Source organism: Eumetopias jubatus, unplaced genomic scaffold (assembly GCF_037043125.1).
Source record: "Eumetopias jubatus isolate StellerSeaLion01/CBP00866 unplaced genomic scaffold, mEumJub1_p1.0 scaffold_1, whole genome shotgun sequence".
NCBI lineage: Eukaryota > Metazoa > Chordata > Mammalia > Carnivora > Otariidae > Eumetopias > Eumetopias jubatus.
In genome coordinates this window covers 48121383-48141548 of record NW_028274807.1, presented here as the reverse complement: position 1 = coordinate 48141548, position 20166 = coordinate 48121383, and the positions used below count along the sequence as shown (strand labels likewise).

General features: G+C 39.1%; 1 pseudogene; it reads right to left on the bottom strand.

Moving 5' to 3' along the window:
* LOC114221087 (ATP synthase peripheral stalk subunit b, mitochondrial pseudogene) overlaps positions 1 to 19850 on the bottom strand; it is a 35981-nt pseudogene extending 16131 nt beyond the window's left edge.
* Positions 19851 to 20166: the final 316 nt, after the last annotated feature.

Here is a 20166-nt window from a genome sequence, read left to right as displayed (position 1 = left end):
GGCTTACATTCATGAAGTGCTTACAGGTGCACCTGACACAATGGGTGCTCTAGGAGTCCATGAAATACAGAGGCCTCCCTCTCTCTCAGCATTTGACTTGCCCTGGCTATAAGATGAACTAAATGCAAACTTTGGATATGATCTCAAAATGTCGATTCATGTGGGTACCTCTTTCTGACAGACTATGTAAATGGTATTAAAGAATTCATGTCCTTTAAATAGATGGCTGTTTAGTGTATCAGAGGAATGAGGACTTGTTTTATGGATTTATTTTTCCTTTGAACAGATTGTAAAATAGTGTCTGTGTGGGAGTTGCATCTCACTGACCCAAATTCCTGCCTGCAAAAGAGCATAATACTGGGCAGAAAAGAAAGTGAAAGGGTTGGTAAAGGTGGGGGAAACTCAACTCAGGCAGGTGTTTTTGTGTGTTTGTTTTAAAACTGTGGTAAAAAATATGTAACATAAAATTTATCATCATAACCATTTTAAATGTACTACTGAGTAGTGCTCAGTAGATTCACATTGTTGTACAACTAATCTCCAGAACTCTTTCATCTTGTAAAACTGAACCTCTATACTCATTAAAGAACTCTTTATTCTCCCCTCCCCCCAGCTTCTGGTGACCACCATTCTACTCTCTGTTTCTATGAGTTTCACTCCTCTGGATACCCCATGTAAGTGTAATCATACAGTATTTGCCTTTCTTTGGCTGATTTATCTCACTTAATATAATGTCTTCAAATTTCATCCATGTTGTAGCATGTGTCAGAACTTCCTTCCTTTTTCAGGCTGAATAATATTGAATTTTATGTATTTACCACATTTTGTTTATCCATTTATCCACTGATGGACACATGGGTTGCTTTCACATTTTGGCTGTTGTGAATATGCTGCTATGGACATGGGGCACAACAGGCAGGTATCTTTATGAAATTCTTCTGTGGTGTGGCTTCCTTGGCTCCCTGGCCCCCTTGCTTCCCAGAATATTAGAAGAAGGTTGTTCTCTAAACCAGGCAGACTGGGATTACACGAAGGTTCACTCCTTACCAGCTCTGCAATCTTGGACAAGTTACTTAAGTTCTCTGAGCTTGTTTCATTGTCTGTAATAAAGGAACAGTGATATTTAAACACAGACTTCTTTTAGGAGTTAAATTAAACCCACAAATCAATCAATGTGATAGAACACATTAATAAGAGGAGAGAAAAGAACCATATGGTCCTCTCAATTGATTCAGAAAAAGCACTGGACAAAATACAGCATCCTTTCCTGATTAAAACTCTTCAGAGTACAGGGATAGAGGGAACATTCCTCAAGTTCATAAAATCCATCAGTGAAAGACCCACAGCGAACATCATCCTCAATGGGGAAAAGCTGAGAGCCTTTCCCTTAAGATCAGGAAAGTGTGCCCACTCTCACCAATATTGTTCAACATAGTACTAAGAGTCCTAGCAACAGCAATCAGACAACAAAAAGAAATAAAAGTATTCAAATTGGCAAAGAAGAAGTCAAACTCTCTCTCTTCGCAGATGACATGATACTTTATGTGGAAAATCCCAAAGACTCCACCCCCAATTTACTAAAACTCATACAACAATTCAGTAATGTGGCAGGATACAAAATCAATGCACATATTTCAGTTGCTTTCTTATACACTAACAATGCATCCATTTATAATAGCACCAAAAACCATAAGATACCTCAGAATAAACCTAACCAAAGAGGTAAAGGATCTATACTCTAGGAACTATGGAACACTCATGAAAGAAATTGAAGAAGACACAAAAAGATGGAAAAACATTCCATGCTCATGGATCAGAAGAATAAACATTGTTAAAATGTCTATGCTACCCAGAGCAATCTATACCTTCAGTGCCATCCCGATCAAAATTCCAATGACATTTTTCAAAGTGCTGGAACAAACAATCCTGAAATTTGTATGGAATCAGAAAAGACCCTGAATTGCCAAGGAAATGTTGAAAAAGAAAACAAAGCTGGGGACATTGTGTTGCCTGATTTCAAGCTGTATTACAAAGCAGTGATCACCAAGACAGCATGGTACTGGCACAAAAACAGACATATAGACCAATGGAACAGAATAGAGAGTTCAGATATGGACCTTCAACTCTATGGTCAAATAATCTTCGACAAAGCAAGAAAAAAATATGCAATGGAAAAAAGAGTCTCTTCAATAAATGGTGCTGGGAAAATTGGACAGCCACACGCAGAAGGATGAAACTCGATCATTCTCTAATACCATATACAAAGATAAATTCAAAATGGATGAAAGACCTCAATGTGAGACAGGAATCCATCAAAATCCTAGAGGAGAACATAGGCAGTAACCTCTTTGACATCAGCCACAACAACTTCTTTCAAGATTCATCTCCAAAAGCTGGTGAAATGAAAGCAAAAATGAACTTTTGGGACTTCATCAAGATAAAAAGTTTCTGCACAGCAAAGGAAATAGTCAACAAAACAAAGAGGCAACACACAGAATGGGAGAAGATATTTGCAAATGACACTACAGGTAAAGGGCTGATATCCAAGATCTATAAAGAACTTCTCAAACTCAACACCCAAAAAACAAATAATCAAGTCAAAAAATGGGCAGAAGACGTGAACAGACACTTCTCCAAAGAAGACATACAAATGGCTAACAGACACATGAAAAAGTGTTCATCATCATTAGCCATCAGGGAAATTCAAATCAAAACCACATTGAGATACCACCTTACACCAGTTAGAATGGCAAAAATTGACAAGGCAAGAAACAAGAAATGTTGGAGAGGTTGTGGAGAAAGGGGAACCCTCTTACACTGTTGGTGGGAATATAGCCACTTTGGAAAACATGTGGATGTGACTCAGAAAATTAAAAATAGAGCTACCCTTTGACCCAGCAATTGCACTCCTGGGTATTTGCCCCAAAGACAGATGTAGTGAAAAGAAGGGCCACATGCATTTCAATGTTCATAGCAGCAATGTCTGCAGTAGCCAAACTGTGGAAAGAGCCGAGATGCCCTTCAACAGATGAATGGATAAAGAATATGTGGTATATATACACAATGGAATATTATGCAGCCATCAAAAGGAATGAGATCTTGCCATTTGCAACGACATGGATGGAACTGGAGGGTGTTATGCTTAGTGAAATAAGTCAATCAGAGAAAGACATGTATCATATGACCTCACTGATATGAGGAATTCTTAATCTCAGGAACAAACTGAGGGTTGCTGGAGTGGTCGGGGGTGGGAAGGATGGGGTGGCTGGGTGATAGACATTGGGGAGGGTATGTGCTACGGTGAGCGCTGTGAATTGTGTAAGACTGTTGAATCACAGATCTGTACTTCTGAAACAAATAACGCAACATATTTTAAGAAAAAAAGAAAAAGAAGAAGATAGCAGGAGAGGAAGAATGAAGGGGAGTAAGTCAGAGGGGGAGACGAACCAGGAGAGATGATGGACTCTGAAAAACAAACTGAGGTTTCTAGAGGGGAGGAGGGTAGGGGGATGGGTTAGCCTGGTGATGGGTATTAAAGAGGGCACATTCTGCATGGAGCACTGGGTGTTATGAACAAACAATGAATCATGGAACACTACACCGAAACAAATGATGTAATATATGGTGATTAACATAACAATAAAAAATTTAAAAAAAATTAAAAAAAAAGAAGATGTGGTCCATATATACAATGGAATATTACTCAGCCATCAGAAAGGATGAATACCCAACTTTTACATCCACATGGATGGGACTGGAGGAGATGATGCTAAGTGAAATAAGTCAAGCAGAGAAATTATCATATGGTTTCACTTATTTGTGGAACATCAGGAATAGTATGGAGGACATTAGGAGAAGGAAGGGAAAAATGAAGCAGGGGGGAATTGAAGGGAGAGATAAACCATGAGAGACTATGGACTCTGAGAAACAAACTAAGGGTGTTAGAGGGGAGGGGGGTGGGGGATGGGCTAACCAGGTGATGGGTATTAAGGAGGGCCCGTACTATATGGATTACTGGGTGTTATATGAAAACAATGAAAGATGGATCACTACATCAAAAACTAATGTATTGTATGATGACTAACATAATAATAAAATTAAAAAATAAATTAAACCATGTTTGTTATATTGTAAAAGTTCAATAAATTCATTTCCCCCTTTCCTTCAAATGTGCCATTTCTCCTCTGATCACCTACAAATATCTCCTTTTATTCTTGTTTTATTACAAGGAGAGCCACAAACATATCCATGAGGCCCAAAGTTGGCTTGAGCATTAATACTTAAAAAAAAACAAATGTCCTCCAGGGATCCTAGAAGAGTTGGGCCGACCTTGCTTAACTAAGGAAACACTCCTTAGAGTTTCAGGGTTCTTTTGAAGAAGGACTGACCTATCCAAGAAGCCTTATGATCTAAGGGGCCTTTCTTATTTAAAACCAGGAAATAGTATTTCTCTTTTTTCAAAAGCCATTTTAGATATTTGAATTCAATTCAACACAAACTTTCAGGGTATGCCAAATTTGACCCACATATGTTCCCTGATGCCTAACTCTTTTGGGTCCACTTATTTGACCCTGATCTAATAAAGAAAATAAGACCTTTACATGCTTATGTTGGCAGCAAGTGTTTGATTTCATTCCCTTTGGGGAATGTCATTGACATAAATGCTTCTGTGTGGTACACCTTAAAGAACATTACAGTATAGTGACTATGCCAGTAATGGTCTGTTTACTTAAACTCAATTCAGTGGTATAAATATTACTTCAAAATGTCAGCAAAAATGTATTTTTAAATATTTGGAAAAGTATACAGAGAGAATTTGTGATTTTAGATCTTGGAAAAATTAAGCTTAATGATTATTTTGTTTTGAGAGGAAAAAAATTAAGAGAATGACTTGAACTTTGAGGAAGAAAAATAATGTAGAATAAAAGAAACTTGGTAGAGGTGACAGATGGATATAAATGATACTTGCTTTTTAAAATTCCACACATAAAAGAATGTAAAATAGCATTTCAACATCATGATTCAATGTGACATTAGCTAGTAGTAAAATGGGTAAACATACATGAGCTTATTTATTTTGAAGTTCTTTTAACTATTGAATCAGAAAATTAGGTTAGATTTATAAAATGTTTTGCTTTTGCAAAAACAAGCTCACACAAATATAGATCATGGTCATTATTGGATTTTTATTGTGTGTGAATGTTTAGCATAACATGTTTGCCGAGCAAGTTGAGGAACCTAAGAAGTGTTCTGAAGAGCCCTGGGAGTTTGAGTGTCATCTTCTCAAAGCGGGAAGAGAATTTCAGTCTTACAGGATAGGAGTGAAAACAGGGCTAAGGCAAGCAACAGATGATCCCAGATTCAGTGAATCCTATATAGTGTTGGGGTAAGAGAAAGTTCTAGGGTCTTTGAGTCTATCATTACTTGAGTAGAGTCCATCACCTACCTTGACGTGGTGGACTTTGAAACCAGGCAGTAGCTGAAGGTATTAAGTCAAGCCTTTTGGTGCTTATTATCTTCAGAAGAAGATGTGGTGCCAGGTATTAGGGGTGAGACTAATAGCAGGGGGCTGGCAGCATTGCAATCACTTTATTGTAAGAAAGTTTCAAGTATTAGATCTATTGTTGTTGGGGTCCCATGTAGTATCGTGAAGTCACACTTCCTCCATTTATCCAAAAATAAATGTTTTTTTTTAAGATTTATCTATTTATTTATTTTAGAGAGAGAGTACGAACACAAGCAGGAGGGGCAGAGGGAGAGGGAGAGAGAATCTGAAGCAGACTCTGTACTGAGTGCAGAGCCTGAGATGGAGCCCAATCTCACAACCCTGAGATCACTTCTTGAACTGAAACCAAGAGTTGGACACTTAACTGCCTGCACCACTCAAGTGCCCCCCAAATAAATGGTTTGAGTGATTATTGTTTGCTGGGTACCATCTAAGACCTAGCTTCCCAAGATTAGTAAGTATACAATTCCTGCCCTCAAGAATCCTAAATTCCCCAAATCAGTAAATGCACAATTCCTGCCCTCAGTGCACAGTTCTACCTGTTCAATGGTGTGTACAATGTTCAGTGGTGATCATTGATGTTCTCACTATCAGTAGGTAGGGACTAAAGTCAAAAGATGAGTGCACATCTCAGAAAAAACAGTCCTTATATAAGGGGCCTTTGACCCACAGTTTCCACAAAGCAGAAGTTAAGGGGATGGAAAGGAAGGATTAGAGTTAGTGCTGGCTATGTCCAGGAAGGATGAAGCACAGGATAGTTTAGAGTTGTTTAATAGCCTGTGAGAGCTGTAGGGGACCTGACCTGTCATCTATTAACTCATTCCTCTTTCAGCTCAACAAAGTGGAGCCTATGGGCTGAAAAGATATGCTTTAAAGAGAACAATTAGCCTTTTTTTGTGGCATAGATACTCCTAAAATATCCATATTTTATAGGGATACCCATATTTTATTTTAGGGATAATCCATAGGCTGGTAACTTCACAGATCTCTCCAAGATCACCAATGATTACATTGTGTCTAAATTTACCCAATGCTTTTCACTGATTTTTGTCTAAGTGATCTCATGACCATTTGACACTGGTCACTCTTTGCTATTTAAAACTTTTGACTCCTTTTGTGGCATCCTATCTTCCTGGATTTTCTCCTATTTTTTCTGACCAGTCTTCCTTAGGTCTCCTTTTTAGTTTCTCTTCTTTGGCTAATCTCTACATCCTGATCCTGTTTCCTGGGGTTCTGTCCATCCTTCCTTTTTTTTTTTTTTTAAGATTTTATTTATTTATTTGACATAGGGAGAGAAAGAGAGCATGAGCAGGGGAAGCGGCAGGTAGAGTGGGAGGGAGAAGCAGACTCCCCACTGACCAGGGAGCCTGATGTGGGGCTCGATCCCACGACCCTGGGATCATGACCTGAGCTGACAGCAGGTGCTTAACCAACTGAGCCACCCAGGCGCCCCCTGTCCATCCTTCCTATTCTTATACTCCTCATAGTCTTTCTGAGCAGTCTGATCTCCTGCCATGACTTTACTTTTTGTTTGTAAGTTGAGAATTCCTACACACATCTCAAGCTAAGATCTGTCTCCTGGATTCCAGGCCCTTATTCCAGAAGCCTCTTGAATGTCTCCACTTGGCTGTTCCATGTGAGCCTTAAACTCAATAAACACAAAACTGAAATTATCATCATTTCTCTACCTTGACACTGTGTCCCCAAATCGCTTCCTCTTCTATTCCTCATTTTTCTTGGTACCATGATGCTTAGACTCCTCAAACCCAAGGTTAATTTTTGATTCATTCTCATATTCTTTTGAACAATTTTTTTACCTGTTTAATTCCTTTCCTCCCCAATGTAGGGCTTGATTTCATGACCCTGACCATCATGACCTGAGCTGAAATCAAGTTGGACACTTAACTGACTGAGCCACCAAGGTGCCCCTAAAAATATGTATTTTTAAAAATCTAGCAATATAGGAGAAACCAAGTGAATATGAAATGATGCTTAGGTTTACAATGAAACAATTTTATGCTCATCAGAGGGGCAAAGATGAAAAATGCGATGCTTTAAGTGTTGGTGATGATATGGAGACATGGGAATTCCAACATTGCTGGTGGTTTTTTGGATGGGCACTTAACAATAACTAGTAAACTCAAAGACATATGTGTCCTTTGGCCAGCAATTGGAACTTAAAGGTCCATACTCTAGAGAAACCATAGCACATGTACACAAGAAGAAATGTTTGGAGATAATGACTGCAGCTATGTGCAATAGCAAAAATATGTAAACAACGTGAATGTTCAATAGGAGAGGAGAAAAAATTCTGAATAGGTGTTCTCTCTGGGTAGAAGAGGAGAATGAGATTAGGGAAAGTATCTGTATTGTTTCATTTATTAAGAGGCTTAGTGACTTTGCCAAGTTATACCAATTAGCCAGAACTTTAATAGTATAAAAAAGAGTAGAAATAGTAAAATTGGGGTTGAAGTATTAAAAAATAAAAATGTGTTTTGGGAAGGAATAAGGATCAAAATAAACTCAATACCTTATGTAATTGTGGGTGGGTCATAAACAATTTTTTATTTTGGCCAATTCACAGAGACCTGTCTTGACTCTGTCAGAGAAGTGTTGAAAACATTGTCTACTCTGACTTTCTGGATATGCCCTGCTTTAGTGATGCCATGTAAACAACCTCACTGGCATTTTCAAGGGGAGTTGTAATATGAAGGCATCATGTGATAGAAATTCTGTTATGTTTCCTTGCTAGTTCCATTCCTTTTCTACCTGACCTTTAAATGTTTTAGTTCGGCATAACTCCATTCCCTTAACACTCTGTGTTCTCTCACCAAGTGATTGCAACCACTTCTACATTTAAATGTCAAGTTCAGCTAGCTCATCTAAACTCTAGACCTCAAATAGCCAACTACTCACTCAACATCCCGCTGGGAGTCTTATGGCTGACTGAGAGTCCAAATCTAATACTGAATTCATTCTCTTTACCCACCTCCCCCAAACATATTCCTGCTGTGTTTCCTTCCCCAAATAGAATATCACCATCTACCCAACTGCACCTACCAGAAAACTGGGAGTCATTTTTGACATCTCCCTCTCTCCTATCCTTTATATACAACCCATCACAAAGTTCTGTTAACCCTACCTTATAAATATACCTTCACACACATCAACTTTTCTACAAATTCTTTACTACTCATAGTTTTTCCTGGGTTTTGCATCCTCACTGGCCCACTTATATGTGTCAGCACCCCCTCTCCCATATTTGATGAGCCTCCACCCCACTAAGTCACTCTCCACACTATATCAGTGGTGATCTCTTCAAAATGCAAATCTGAATGTATCACCCCTGCCTAAAACAGTTTGCCATTGTTTTGGAGGTCCTTCCCGGAATCTTTCACAGGCTCTACGGGACGTGGTCTCTCCCCATGCTGGAAGCTCATCTCATTGCAGCTTTCTCTTCTCACTCTTCTTAAATCCAGCTTCCAATCATACTGTCTCTCTTTTGATTCCTGAAGTGGTCAAGCTCCTTCCCAGTTCACAGCTTTGTCCCATTCTGCTCCCTCTGCTGTAAAACTGACCCCAGCCACTACTTCCCAATTCCTCCACCTGGAAGAGATGTCACTTCATTCTTCAGCTCTCAGCTCAGACATGACTTTCCCAGGAAGCCTTCCATGACCACCATAGAGGGGATTATTAGTTTTAGAATTACCCAACTCTGCACTTCTTAGTAGCATTTTATCAAAAAGTAATTAAACACTCAATTGCATAGTTGTCTACCCACCACACTAAATACTAAGTTTAACAAGAGCAGTACAGTGCTTACTGTTCACTGTTGTGTTCCCTGTTTATAGCCCAGTGCACCGCCAAGTAGTGCCTGAGTGAAAGGCTGGTTTCTGGAATGTCTACAGAGAGAAGGAACTGCAGGGGACTACACAATATTTGGAAATCAGTTCTGTTTATTATTTCAGAAAACTAGTCTGGAATAGTAGTTTTAAAGGTTTTTAAACTTATATGGCATTAAATATGTAGCTATGTCTTCATCAGTTTTTGAGTGTTTTCCTAAGCTGAAGTGCATTTCCTTGAAAAAAGTGATAAGTCACCTTTGCATGTTGGATAGGCTTGGTTTCAGAGGCTGTGGTGTTTACGCTTGGGAATGACTCTTTAGAACACTCTCTAGAGTAAACCCGCAAATAATCCTTAGTCAAAGAGTCTTAAGTGTGGGCTGGTGAGTGAGGAGAAGAAGAAAGAATGATTTTTCCCACAAATGGTATGAATGTCTTGTCTCTGGTTTTGAAAGAGAATGGATTTTGGATTCAGATTTGAGTCAGAATCTCATCTTTCACTTAAACTTTGGCTAAAAATTTTAACTGCCCCCAGCTTTAGTTTCTTAACTTATATAATTGATTCTGCGTAACCTTCATGTGAACATTTATGTAAATACCATAGCTTTATTGAGATAACATTAATCAAGCTCTTAGCATAGTGCTTGCTCCTCGTAGAGACTCCCACAAACTAGTTTATCTGTCCTTGAATTGGCATCGAGGGCCTCAGATAATTGAAGTCAGAGTTTGAACACTTGAAATCCTCCCCTTCTTAGAGCTTATTCTAGGAAACTATTTTGATAGACTGAATGAAATATTGTGTGATCGTAGTAACATAACACTCAAGGTACTTTTATATATTTGGAGAAACAGATAATGAAGCAAGGAAAAAAGATTTCTAGCAATATAGTGGCTATATATAGAAGGCAAGAAAGCAAGTCTGTCTCACCAGGGCTGGATGTCATTTAGTTGTGGCCTTCCTAGAATATAGTAGTAGGTGTGTTGTGAAGAGTAGCTGGAGGGACCAACATGTATCCTCCTGCATTGGAGAGTGATTCATCCATCCTTCAGCCCATTTATCTCACAAATATTTGAGTGCTCAGGATATGGCAGGCACGGTGCCTGCAGTAGAAGTCCAACAGTAAACAAGACACAGTTCTGCTCTGGTGTAGGGCAGGGAGAAGGAAAAGTGAAAGATAATAAGCAAATATGTACGCTATCAGGTGGTGTTAAATAGAATAACACATAAAAAAGAACAAGGGGAGAGGGAGGATGTGTGTGTGTGTGCTCAGTCCTTAATACAGGATGGTCTGGGTGGAAAAGCCTCTAAAAGGCAGATTAGAACAGAGGCTTGAAGATACAGAGGGAGGAGGTCTTGGGGGGCCCTGAGGGGATGGATTTCCAAGCAGGGGTGACAACAAGAATGAAGGTCCCAAGCAGCATGCCTGGTGTATCTAAAAAATGGCAAGGGTGGTGGGGCCAGAGCAAGTAAGGGTGAGAGGGAGGGAGATCAGTGAGGTGGTAGGGTCCAGTAATCCCATGCTGAGATTTTTGGCTTTGAATTCTAGAGAGCTAGGAAGCCATGGGGGCATGGGGTTTGAGCATGATTTTGTTTACCTTTTAACTGGATTATTCTGGCTGCTACGGGGGGAATGGACTGTTGGACGGCATGGGCAGAAGCAGGGAGACTGCTTAGGAGACTGTTACCACAGCTAGATCAGAAGTACGTTCCCCTAAGTACTAGCTGTAAAGTTATATTAATAAAATATACCTCCATACGGTGTTCTTTCACCAAAAAATGTTCTTTCTACTGTCTACTGACTACCACATTAAAGGCAGCCTGTTTCTCTTCATTTATTATTTTATTTCCCTCTATGTACTATCCCTTAAATATTTAAACTAGAGGAATAATAAAAGGGTTGGTGGAGTATAGTTGGATTTTGGATCCACATCAAGGTAGAGCTGACAGGATTTGCTGATGGATCAGATGAAGGGTATAAAAGAAAGAGGAATCAAGGACAGCACTTAAAACTTGAGTCCGAGTAAGTGGAAGACACGGGGATGATTAAGAGAGGGACAGATGCGGGGGATGCTTTAAGGTCTTTTTTATTGTCTAAGCATCTTCTATTCCCACACAGTTTCTGGAATCCGATCTTAACACCTGTCAGCCATTGTCTGCCTTTGGCTTTGTTGACTGCTGAGGGCTGAGTTCTGTGGGATACAAGGGACTTGTCTGGCATGAAGGGTATTCCGTAAAGGAAGTCGGGAGGAGCGTAAGACAAGGATTGCACCTATGTGCTGCTTAGCCAAGGGCTAGCCCTGTTTATTAAAACACGTTCCAACTGTCTCCCTGGAGGGCCGAAGCTGGAGGAACAGCTGGAGGTGATTCCCAGCTTGGCAGAGGTTGCAAAAGCCATTAAATCTCCAAACAATGAATGTTGAACGTTTCCAAGTTTTTGTCAGTGAAAGCATAGAGCTAGAAGAGGGAAGACTCAAAGAAGGTTGTAGCTGGAAGGGATGTTAGCTAACGACTAACTCAGAGTGACATGACTCAGAGAGGCATGAGACTCTGTGCGGTTATATAACTTCTGTGGGGATGTGAGGGCGGTGGAGAAAGGACCAGACCCTGGGTCCCTCACTCCCAGGGCAGTACTTTTCTTGCTGTGCTGGAGGGAACATGGCAGTCCCAGCTATGCACTGACTTGGAGCAAATCACCCTTTATTCTAGGGAGGCTGGAAATCATGAAGCCTTCATTATGCTACTCTGAATCCCCTGGCTTTACCCTGATACGGAAACTGAAGCTGGCTGGGTTTCCTGGTCTAGGCAAGTAAAGAACAGTCATAATAGTCCTTGCTTTCCGCTGGGGATAGAAGAAAATAGACATCATGGATTGTCAGCAAAATGATTGGAAAAAAATAGTGTGTAGTGAATGATAGTAAACCATGCATGTGGATAATTGAAATTCATTTACATGTAACTACCGTAAAAATAAGTTTGTAGTATTTAAATTTCCTTGCTTTATCAAACTGGCAGGTGAAAGCAAAATGGCTTGATCTGAATTTCAGCCATCTTTCTTAGAATATCAAAGGAGGTGCTAAGGGGTAGGAAAGGTTCAACGTGGACTATTGTGGAAAGAAGGAAAGACGATATGAGTAGTTAGCCCCTGAGAAACTGAGATTGGTTTGTTCGTTTCTATTCAAATACTTTGAAAATCCAGGGGAAAGTTTGTGAATAGCTCCTCTGTAGGGCCAAGATCATCTCTGATTACTACAAAGTTGTTATACCCCCATGTCAACAATGGTCAGTGCTCATACAAATTGCAGTCACATTCTCAGCTTCTGTGTGTGTGTGTGTGTGCGTGCGTGTGTGTGTGTGTGTGTGTGTGTGTGTGTGTATCTGTAAAATCAAGTAGAATGGGACAGTCCAGCCTTTTGGTAAAAGTTTCTCATTGTTTTAGCTATTATGCTGGATATCTAAGCATAACATCCAACTTGATTTCCAAGTTCAATGAATCTAGACATTACTAAAATTTAGGGACCCACTCAGTTCTGTACCCATTGACTAATACCTGATATTTCTCATTAAAAAAAAATTATATATTTATTTATTTGACAGATAGAGAGAGCAAGCGAGCACAAGCAGGGGGAGCAGCAGGGCAGAGGGAGAGGGAGAAGCAGGCTTCCCGCTGAGCAGGGATCCTGATTGTGGGGCTCGATCCCAGAACCCTGGGATCATGACCTGAGCTGAAGGCAGATGCTTAACAGACTGAGCTACCCAGGCACTGCTGTTCCTCATTTTTTTAAGGAAAAAGTTTGTCATAACTGTATCTTTCTCACTCGGTGTGTTCTAAAATGGAATATTTCTTTTATTTCATCCTACGTCATTGCCCTGTGGTTTTCTGTCTTTGGTTTCTGAGACATTGATCCCCAAGGGTTCGGGAAGAATATTCTTCTTTGAAAGCTGAATGCTGGATCTCTGATAGTTAAAGACAGAGAGCTATTTTTCCATGAAGTCATGTGACACTACTTCCCTCCTCAGTCTGGCAGCATCTGTAGGAAGACGTCCATTAGTTGCATAAAACAATCTACAAGTTAAAGTTAGAGTGATTTTCTTCCCTGTTAAATCTAGTTACACTTTATTCTTTCTCTTTTCATATTTGTCTATTGTGCTAATTGATTAAGCTCCTACTCTCTGCCTGGGAGTACACAAAACCCCCAATGACCATGGCACATTTTCCTAATTATATTCTAAGATATGGAGGAGGTGGGGGGGTGTTGAATTTTTACATTCCTAAAAGTTTTATAAACTACACGTAGAGGTAAAAACCAATGAATCCTGCCTTTCTGCTTTCCTTTGGATATATTACAGACCAAATAGGAAAAAAAAAATTTAGATTTTTAAGATAAAATGCAAAACTAGAAAATTCTGAGTGTGTTGCAGGGTGCTTCTGGCTAAGGCCAGGCTTCCAGTTCATTATTCTGGGCCTTTAGTTTTCTTCAGTGAAGTGTAAAGAAAGCTTTACCATGTTTTCTCAGTCTCAACAAGCTTTTATACTGCCCTAAAAATTGATATCCCAAATTCTAGCTGCAGAATTTATTGTTTTTACTTGTCTCTGTTTGCTCATTTGGCCTTGCTCGTTCTCTCCCATTCGCTCCCCCTTTATAAATAGTTATATGCATTTTGCTAGGAATGAAACATACAGGTATCAATTTTTAGGGCCGTATAAAAGTCATTCCTTCCATTATCCAAGTGGGTGAGCTGCCCTACTTACTCCATTCTAAAATAATTTCTTCCGGTATACTTTTAAAACTCTCTGTGTTCTAAAATCACCTGTTGGTAACCATGATGTCCAGCAATCAATAAAAGCAAATATCAGTATTTTATATTGCACTGTTGTTTCATGTGTTTTTTTCAGTGCTCTTTTCAGCAGTGTTGTCTGTTATTGATGACTGACTAACTTTCTGAAATGAGAAGATAGGCCATACCAGGAGCTACTCTTTGAGATCCACGGATTTGGTGGTTTGATCTGTAAATGAGATTGATCCTGTGCCAGCAGAGTGAGTGTCCTAAGAAAGGCCCCAACCACATGGCGATGGCATATAGAACTTGATATAAATCAGGGCTGATCTTGTAGCGGAAGCCCCCCCCTGCCTCCAGATTATACCGTCACAAATCTGTTTCCATGGGAAAGCAAGGGGAGAAGCTGCCTGGTCCCATTATTCATTTGAAAGCAGCTTCCATATCAGCTAGAGAGAGTGTGCTTGTGTAGGTGACAGTTGCTCAGAACCTTTTCCCTTAGTCAAATAGGCATTTGATGCCCAAACTGACTTCCGATTTGCACTCCATTTCAGGGAAACTTTAGACAGGCATTGTCTTGGATTGTCTGCAGTCCTTTAGTTGCTTTGTAGAAGGTGTTGTTGCAAGGCTTTTTTGTATGGTCTCCTCAGCTTGGGGAAGGGGTGTTGGTATGCAGAAATAGCTGACTCATGATGCCCAGACCCACACAGGACTGGCTTTTGCTACCAGCAAGTCTGTGTGTGTGTGTGTGTGTGTGTGTGTGTGTGTGATTTAAACACACATGCAGATACACATATATAATGAAAAAGACTGAACTAGCCTCATAATTCTATCCCTCACTTGATGGAACATGGGAGGAAAAACTACTTGGAAAAAGAAAACGAAATTTCAGTCATAATGGTTCTTTTTTTTTTTTTTAATGTTATGTTAATCACCATACTTACATCATTGGTTTTTTGATGAGAATGATTCTTGATGAACAGGGGATCTGAGTAAAGGAGAAGCTTGGCATCTTTGCGTGGATGTGACTTGGTGACACACTTTCCCCGATCAGGAGACCCCTTCCCTACAAAGGATTGACACTTCATTTCCCTGTGAGGATAGGCAGGTGGGCCCAATGTAGTTGGTCCATGTTCTCATTCACTCCTATTTTGACTATGAGACTAAAAAATATTTGCTCTTCATGACCTCCTTTTTTTTTTCATTTCTACACAGATTTGTAACACAATCTCAACTTGTTTCAGACACATTATCTTAGTGATTTGTGTAAATATCTAAGGAAGCACCTTAATCTTACTGACCCATATTCTCCAGACTAGGTATTCCCTGATCAGTACGTTAGGCAAGGCAGCTTGCTATTATTATTATTAGTGGAAGCAATCTCATCTTTAATTGATTAACCTTGAGTTAACACATGTGTTTTCTGCTAGACCTGTTTCCAGACTTCACTTTCTGAAGTTTCTCTATATCAACAGTGTTTGCATTAAAGTATTTATTGTATTATGTTTATACATACAAAACAACAGGTAACATACATAAGTTCTGAAGAAAAATCATGAACATTCACGAATTTACAGTGAAATTGAGAACTGGAACATTACCATACTGTTCTCTCTTGCCTCCAATATGTGGTAACTACTATCCCGAAGTTTATGTTTATCAATCTCATCCTTACTTTTTTGGAGGCAATTTTTATACGTATGTAACCCTTAAGAATATTTTGTTGAGTTTTGTTGCTTGAGCTTTATTCAAATGCTACCATTTTCAATATTTTTCAACTTGCTTTTGTTGCTCAACTTTACAGTTCCTCGGTGTTGTTACATATAATTATAATTCACTCATATTCCCTGTTGCATAATATACCCTTGTGAGGCTATACAAAATGTATCTATTTCCTGTTGAAGAATTTTTAGACTGTTTCTTTTTTTAAATTATGGTTTTGCTACCATGTACATTCTTACACTTGGCTTTGGGGATGCATGCAGAATTGCTAGGTCACAGTGTCTGCTAATATTCCACATGAGAAAATAATGCCCAATTGTTTTCCCAAGTGACTGTTCAGTTTCCACATCTCAGCACATATGTAAATTCCTTTTGATCCCTGTCATTGCCAGTACTTTTATTTCCAGGCTTTGTAATTTTTGCTAATCTAATGGGCATAAAACAGCATTTTATTAGTAACTAAGACAATACAAATTGAGATGCCAAAGAGGTTAGGCATTTATGGTATATAAATTGGCCATTTCTCCTTTCTCTTTGTGAAATAACTGTTCAAGACTGATGTCCCTTTTTCTTTTTTTTAAATTTTATTTTATTATGTTATGTTAATCAACATACATTACATCATTAGTTTTTGATGTAGTGTTCCATGATTCATTGTTTGCGTATAACACCCAGTGCTCCGTGCAGTACGTGCCCTCTTTAATACCCATCACCAGGCTAACCCACCCCCCCACCCCCTCCCCTCTAGAGCCCTCAGTTTTTTTCTCAGAGTCCACAGTCTGTCATGGTTTGTCTCCCCCTCCAATTCCCCCCCTTCATTTTTCCCTTCCTACTATCTTCTCCCTTTTTTTTTTTTTAACATATAATGTATTATTTGTTTCAGGGGTACAGGTCTGTGATTCATCAGTCTTACACAATTCACAGTGCTCACCATAGCACATACCCTCCCCAATGTCCATCACCCAGCCACCCCATCCCTCCCACCCCCCACCACTCCAGCAACCCTCAGTTTGTTTCCCGAGATTAAGAATTCCTCATATCAGTGAGGTCATATGATACATGTCTTTCTCTGATTGACTTATTTTGCTCAGCATAATACCCTCCAGTTCTATCCACGTTGTTGCAAATGGCAAGATTTCGTTTTTCTGATGGCTGCATAATATTCCATTGTATATATATGCCACATCTTCTTTATTCATTCATCTGTTGATGTGATGTTCCTTTTTCTAATGGGTTGCTTGTCTTTCCCTGACATGTAAGAGTTTTTATATAGTTACTTGGCCTTTGTCAGTTGTATGTGTTGCAGTTAAAGTCCTTCTGGTACGTGACTTGTCTTTTCACTTTGCTTCTGCTATCTTTTGATGAATAGAAGTTCTTAATTTTAACAGGGATAAATTTGTTATAACTTTTTTTCATGGCTAGTGCTTTCTATGTCTTCAGATGACCTCCCCTACCCTGAGGCTATGTTCTCCCAAATTAAACATCTTAAAATTTTGCCACCTATTTGATGTCCTTAATCCATCTAGGATTGATTTGATTTTGTGTATGGTAGGATGTGAGAGGTTTAGTTTCATTTTCTTTTCCTGAGGGAGAATCACATCAGTCATCACTATTTATTTAGTAGTTTCCTTCTTTCCCAGTGATCTTCAAAGTAACAAGTATTTCAGATTTCTATGTTCGTGTCTACCTACTTTGGGACTCTTCATTCCGTTTGGAAAAAAAATGTTTAAAAACAAACACACAAAATCTTTAGTTATGAATTTGCACTTAATTTTAACAAGTATTTTTTCCCTGGAAGTTGAGAACCCATTGTTTTTCTCCAGTAATCTGTTAATGTGGTAAAGGACATCTATAGAGTCTCTATTAAACCACACTTGATTTCCTATGACAGTCTCAACTCAGTCATGATGTTATATGTATTTTTTTAATACATATAACTGGGTTTAGTTTGTTAAGATTTTGTTTGTAATTTTTGAAACTTTGTTTCTGAGTGAAATTTGCCTGTGACAGTCTCTTTATAAGCTATCCTTTACTAGTTTTGGCATTAAAATTATGTTTGCCTCCGAATGCATTGGGGAATATTCTTCTTTTCTCTTCTCTAGAAGAGCTTGAGATGATTTGTACTTTGGAAGTTTCATAGAATGCACCTTAAAAAATCTTATTTGTCTTTTTTTTTTTAACTGGTGAAGATTTTCAACTAATAATTGAATTTCTTTCACGGTCATCGTATATTTAGGGTTTTTTTTTATAATTACTTGATGCAGTTTTAAATTTTCTTTCTTTCTTTTTTTTCCCTAGGAAAAGCTTTCTTGTAGGATCTCAGGCTTAATAGGAATCTCAGGTTCAGTTTCCCAGTCTTGTAAGACTTCATATCATGTTTTCAGAGCTACATCCCTCATAGAAAGCACTTTTTAAAATAATTTTCGCAAAAGCACTCTTTGGTTTTATGATGATGTAAACCCAAATAGTCCTTGTATATATATCATATTGCTGATGTAGGCATTTGGCCTTAGGGCAATCTCTATGCTTGCACACATTATTTTTTTTCAGAGATATCTGGGAAGATTCTGATTTTGGTTTGCCTAATTTGTGTATGTCCCCATGACAGGAGTAGCACCCTCCCCAGTCCACCCCCAGGGAAAATATGCCTCACTTGGGGAACCCTGAAAACTCATCTGCCTCTCCTCTAACTCCTGGGAAGCTGCCCTAACTATAAATAACTCATGAAGTAAGAAGCAGTGAGTGGCATATATGTGCATGTGGTTACACAGTAGTTATAAGGAATCAGTTTCCTTCACTATAAACACAATAAGTTGATGTTTATTATTAAAAAAGAGCTTATGCATTAAACTGACATTTCATGCATCTGAAACATACCAGTGTTTTTAACTGTTACACGTGCCAACAATAACCATGTGGGGAAACCCTAGCAAATATTTCAAGTGTCACATATCTTTTACGGCTTTAACTCGCTTTTCATTTTATTTGCAATCTGCAGAAGTTAAAGGAAGATTCAACAACAAAACAAGTTCTCGCCTTTGAGGAGTTGAGTGAGGTTGCCAAAGGCTTGTTTGATTAGCTATTTTCCTCATAATAGCCACATGCATCTCTGCCCCTAACCATCTCTTCCTTGCAAATTTTAGCAAGTGCCTGAAGCTGAGAAGTGATAGGATCTGTCTGCCTCAAAAAGCATGTTAGGCTATGTTCAGGTTATACTGGGTTGAGAGATTTCTAAGGAGGAAATAGTAAGATCTGGTGACTAAGTTTTTCACACCCCACTTCACCTCTCCCACCCCCAACTACCTCTTGGCTAGCCCTAAACTTCTCTTTTTAATGATATCTTGCCGGAAAAGCTCATTACTAGTTCACAGGAAATGCTTTTCTCAGAAGACTAGTTTGAAATCCAGTTGTTAACTTATGCCTATATTTCCTCTTCTAAAGCAGAAATAGTGTGCCATTTGAAAAAAAAAATTCTTTCCTATAGTCTTAATTGTATACTACATTTGCTGCAATCTTAGGAATGGAACAAAAGAGGTGTTTTAAAGCAGGAGTTGACAAATTGTTCTGTAAAGAGCCAGATAGAAAATATTTTAGTTTGTGGGGCATATGGTCTCTGCCACAACTACTCATCTCTGCTGCAAAAGCACTGGAGACAAGATGGCAGTGCGTAAAGAATACACATGGCTGGGTGCCAATACAATTTTACTTACAAAAACAGGCAGGGGGCCAGATTTGGACAGTGGGCCATAGTTTGCCAACTTTTTTTAGAGACACTCTTTTAAAGGGACTTCTCTCAAGGTTTGTTACACATAGTTTCCTATCATTCATTTATCTAAAGCAGAGTTTCTCAACAAGGGTACCATAGACGTTTTGGGCTGGTTAATTCTTTGATAAGAGGGATTGTTCTTTGCATCGTAGGATGTTTAGCAGCCTCTCTGGCCTCTACCCACTTGATGCCAGTAGCATCTCGTGAGTTGTGATCACCAAAAATGTCTCCAGACATTGTTAAATGTCTCCTGAGGTTAAAATTACTCCCTGTGGAGAATCACTGATCTGAAGTGATGAGACTGACAGGTCACAATCGGAGACTGTAAATTGTTAAACTGTCTGAACATAGAGCAAAAGAGGGGGTGTGAGGGATTAAGGCCAAGAGGTAGTCAAAGAGAAATCATTCAGGGCCATTTAGACTTCCTTTTGAAGGCAACTGGATGCCATTAAAGGGTCTTACAGAGATGGGTGTGGTTTTATGTTTAGTTTTATATTTGAGAATGGTCATTTTTGCATGAGAGAAGAAAATGAGTGAGGCAGAACAAGAATGG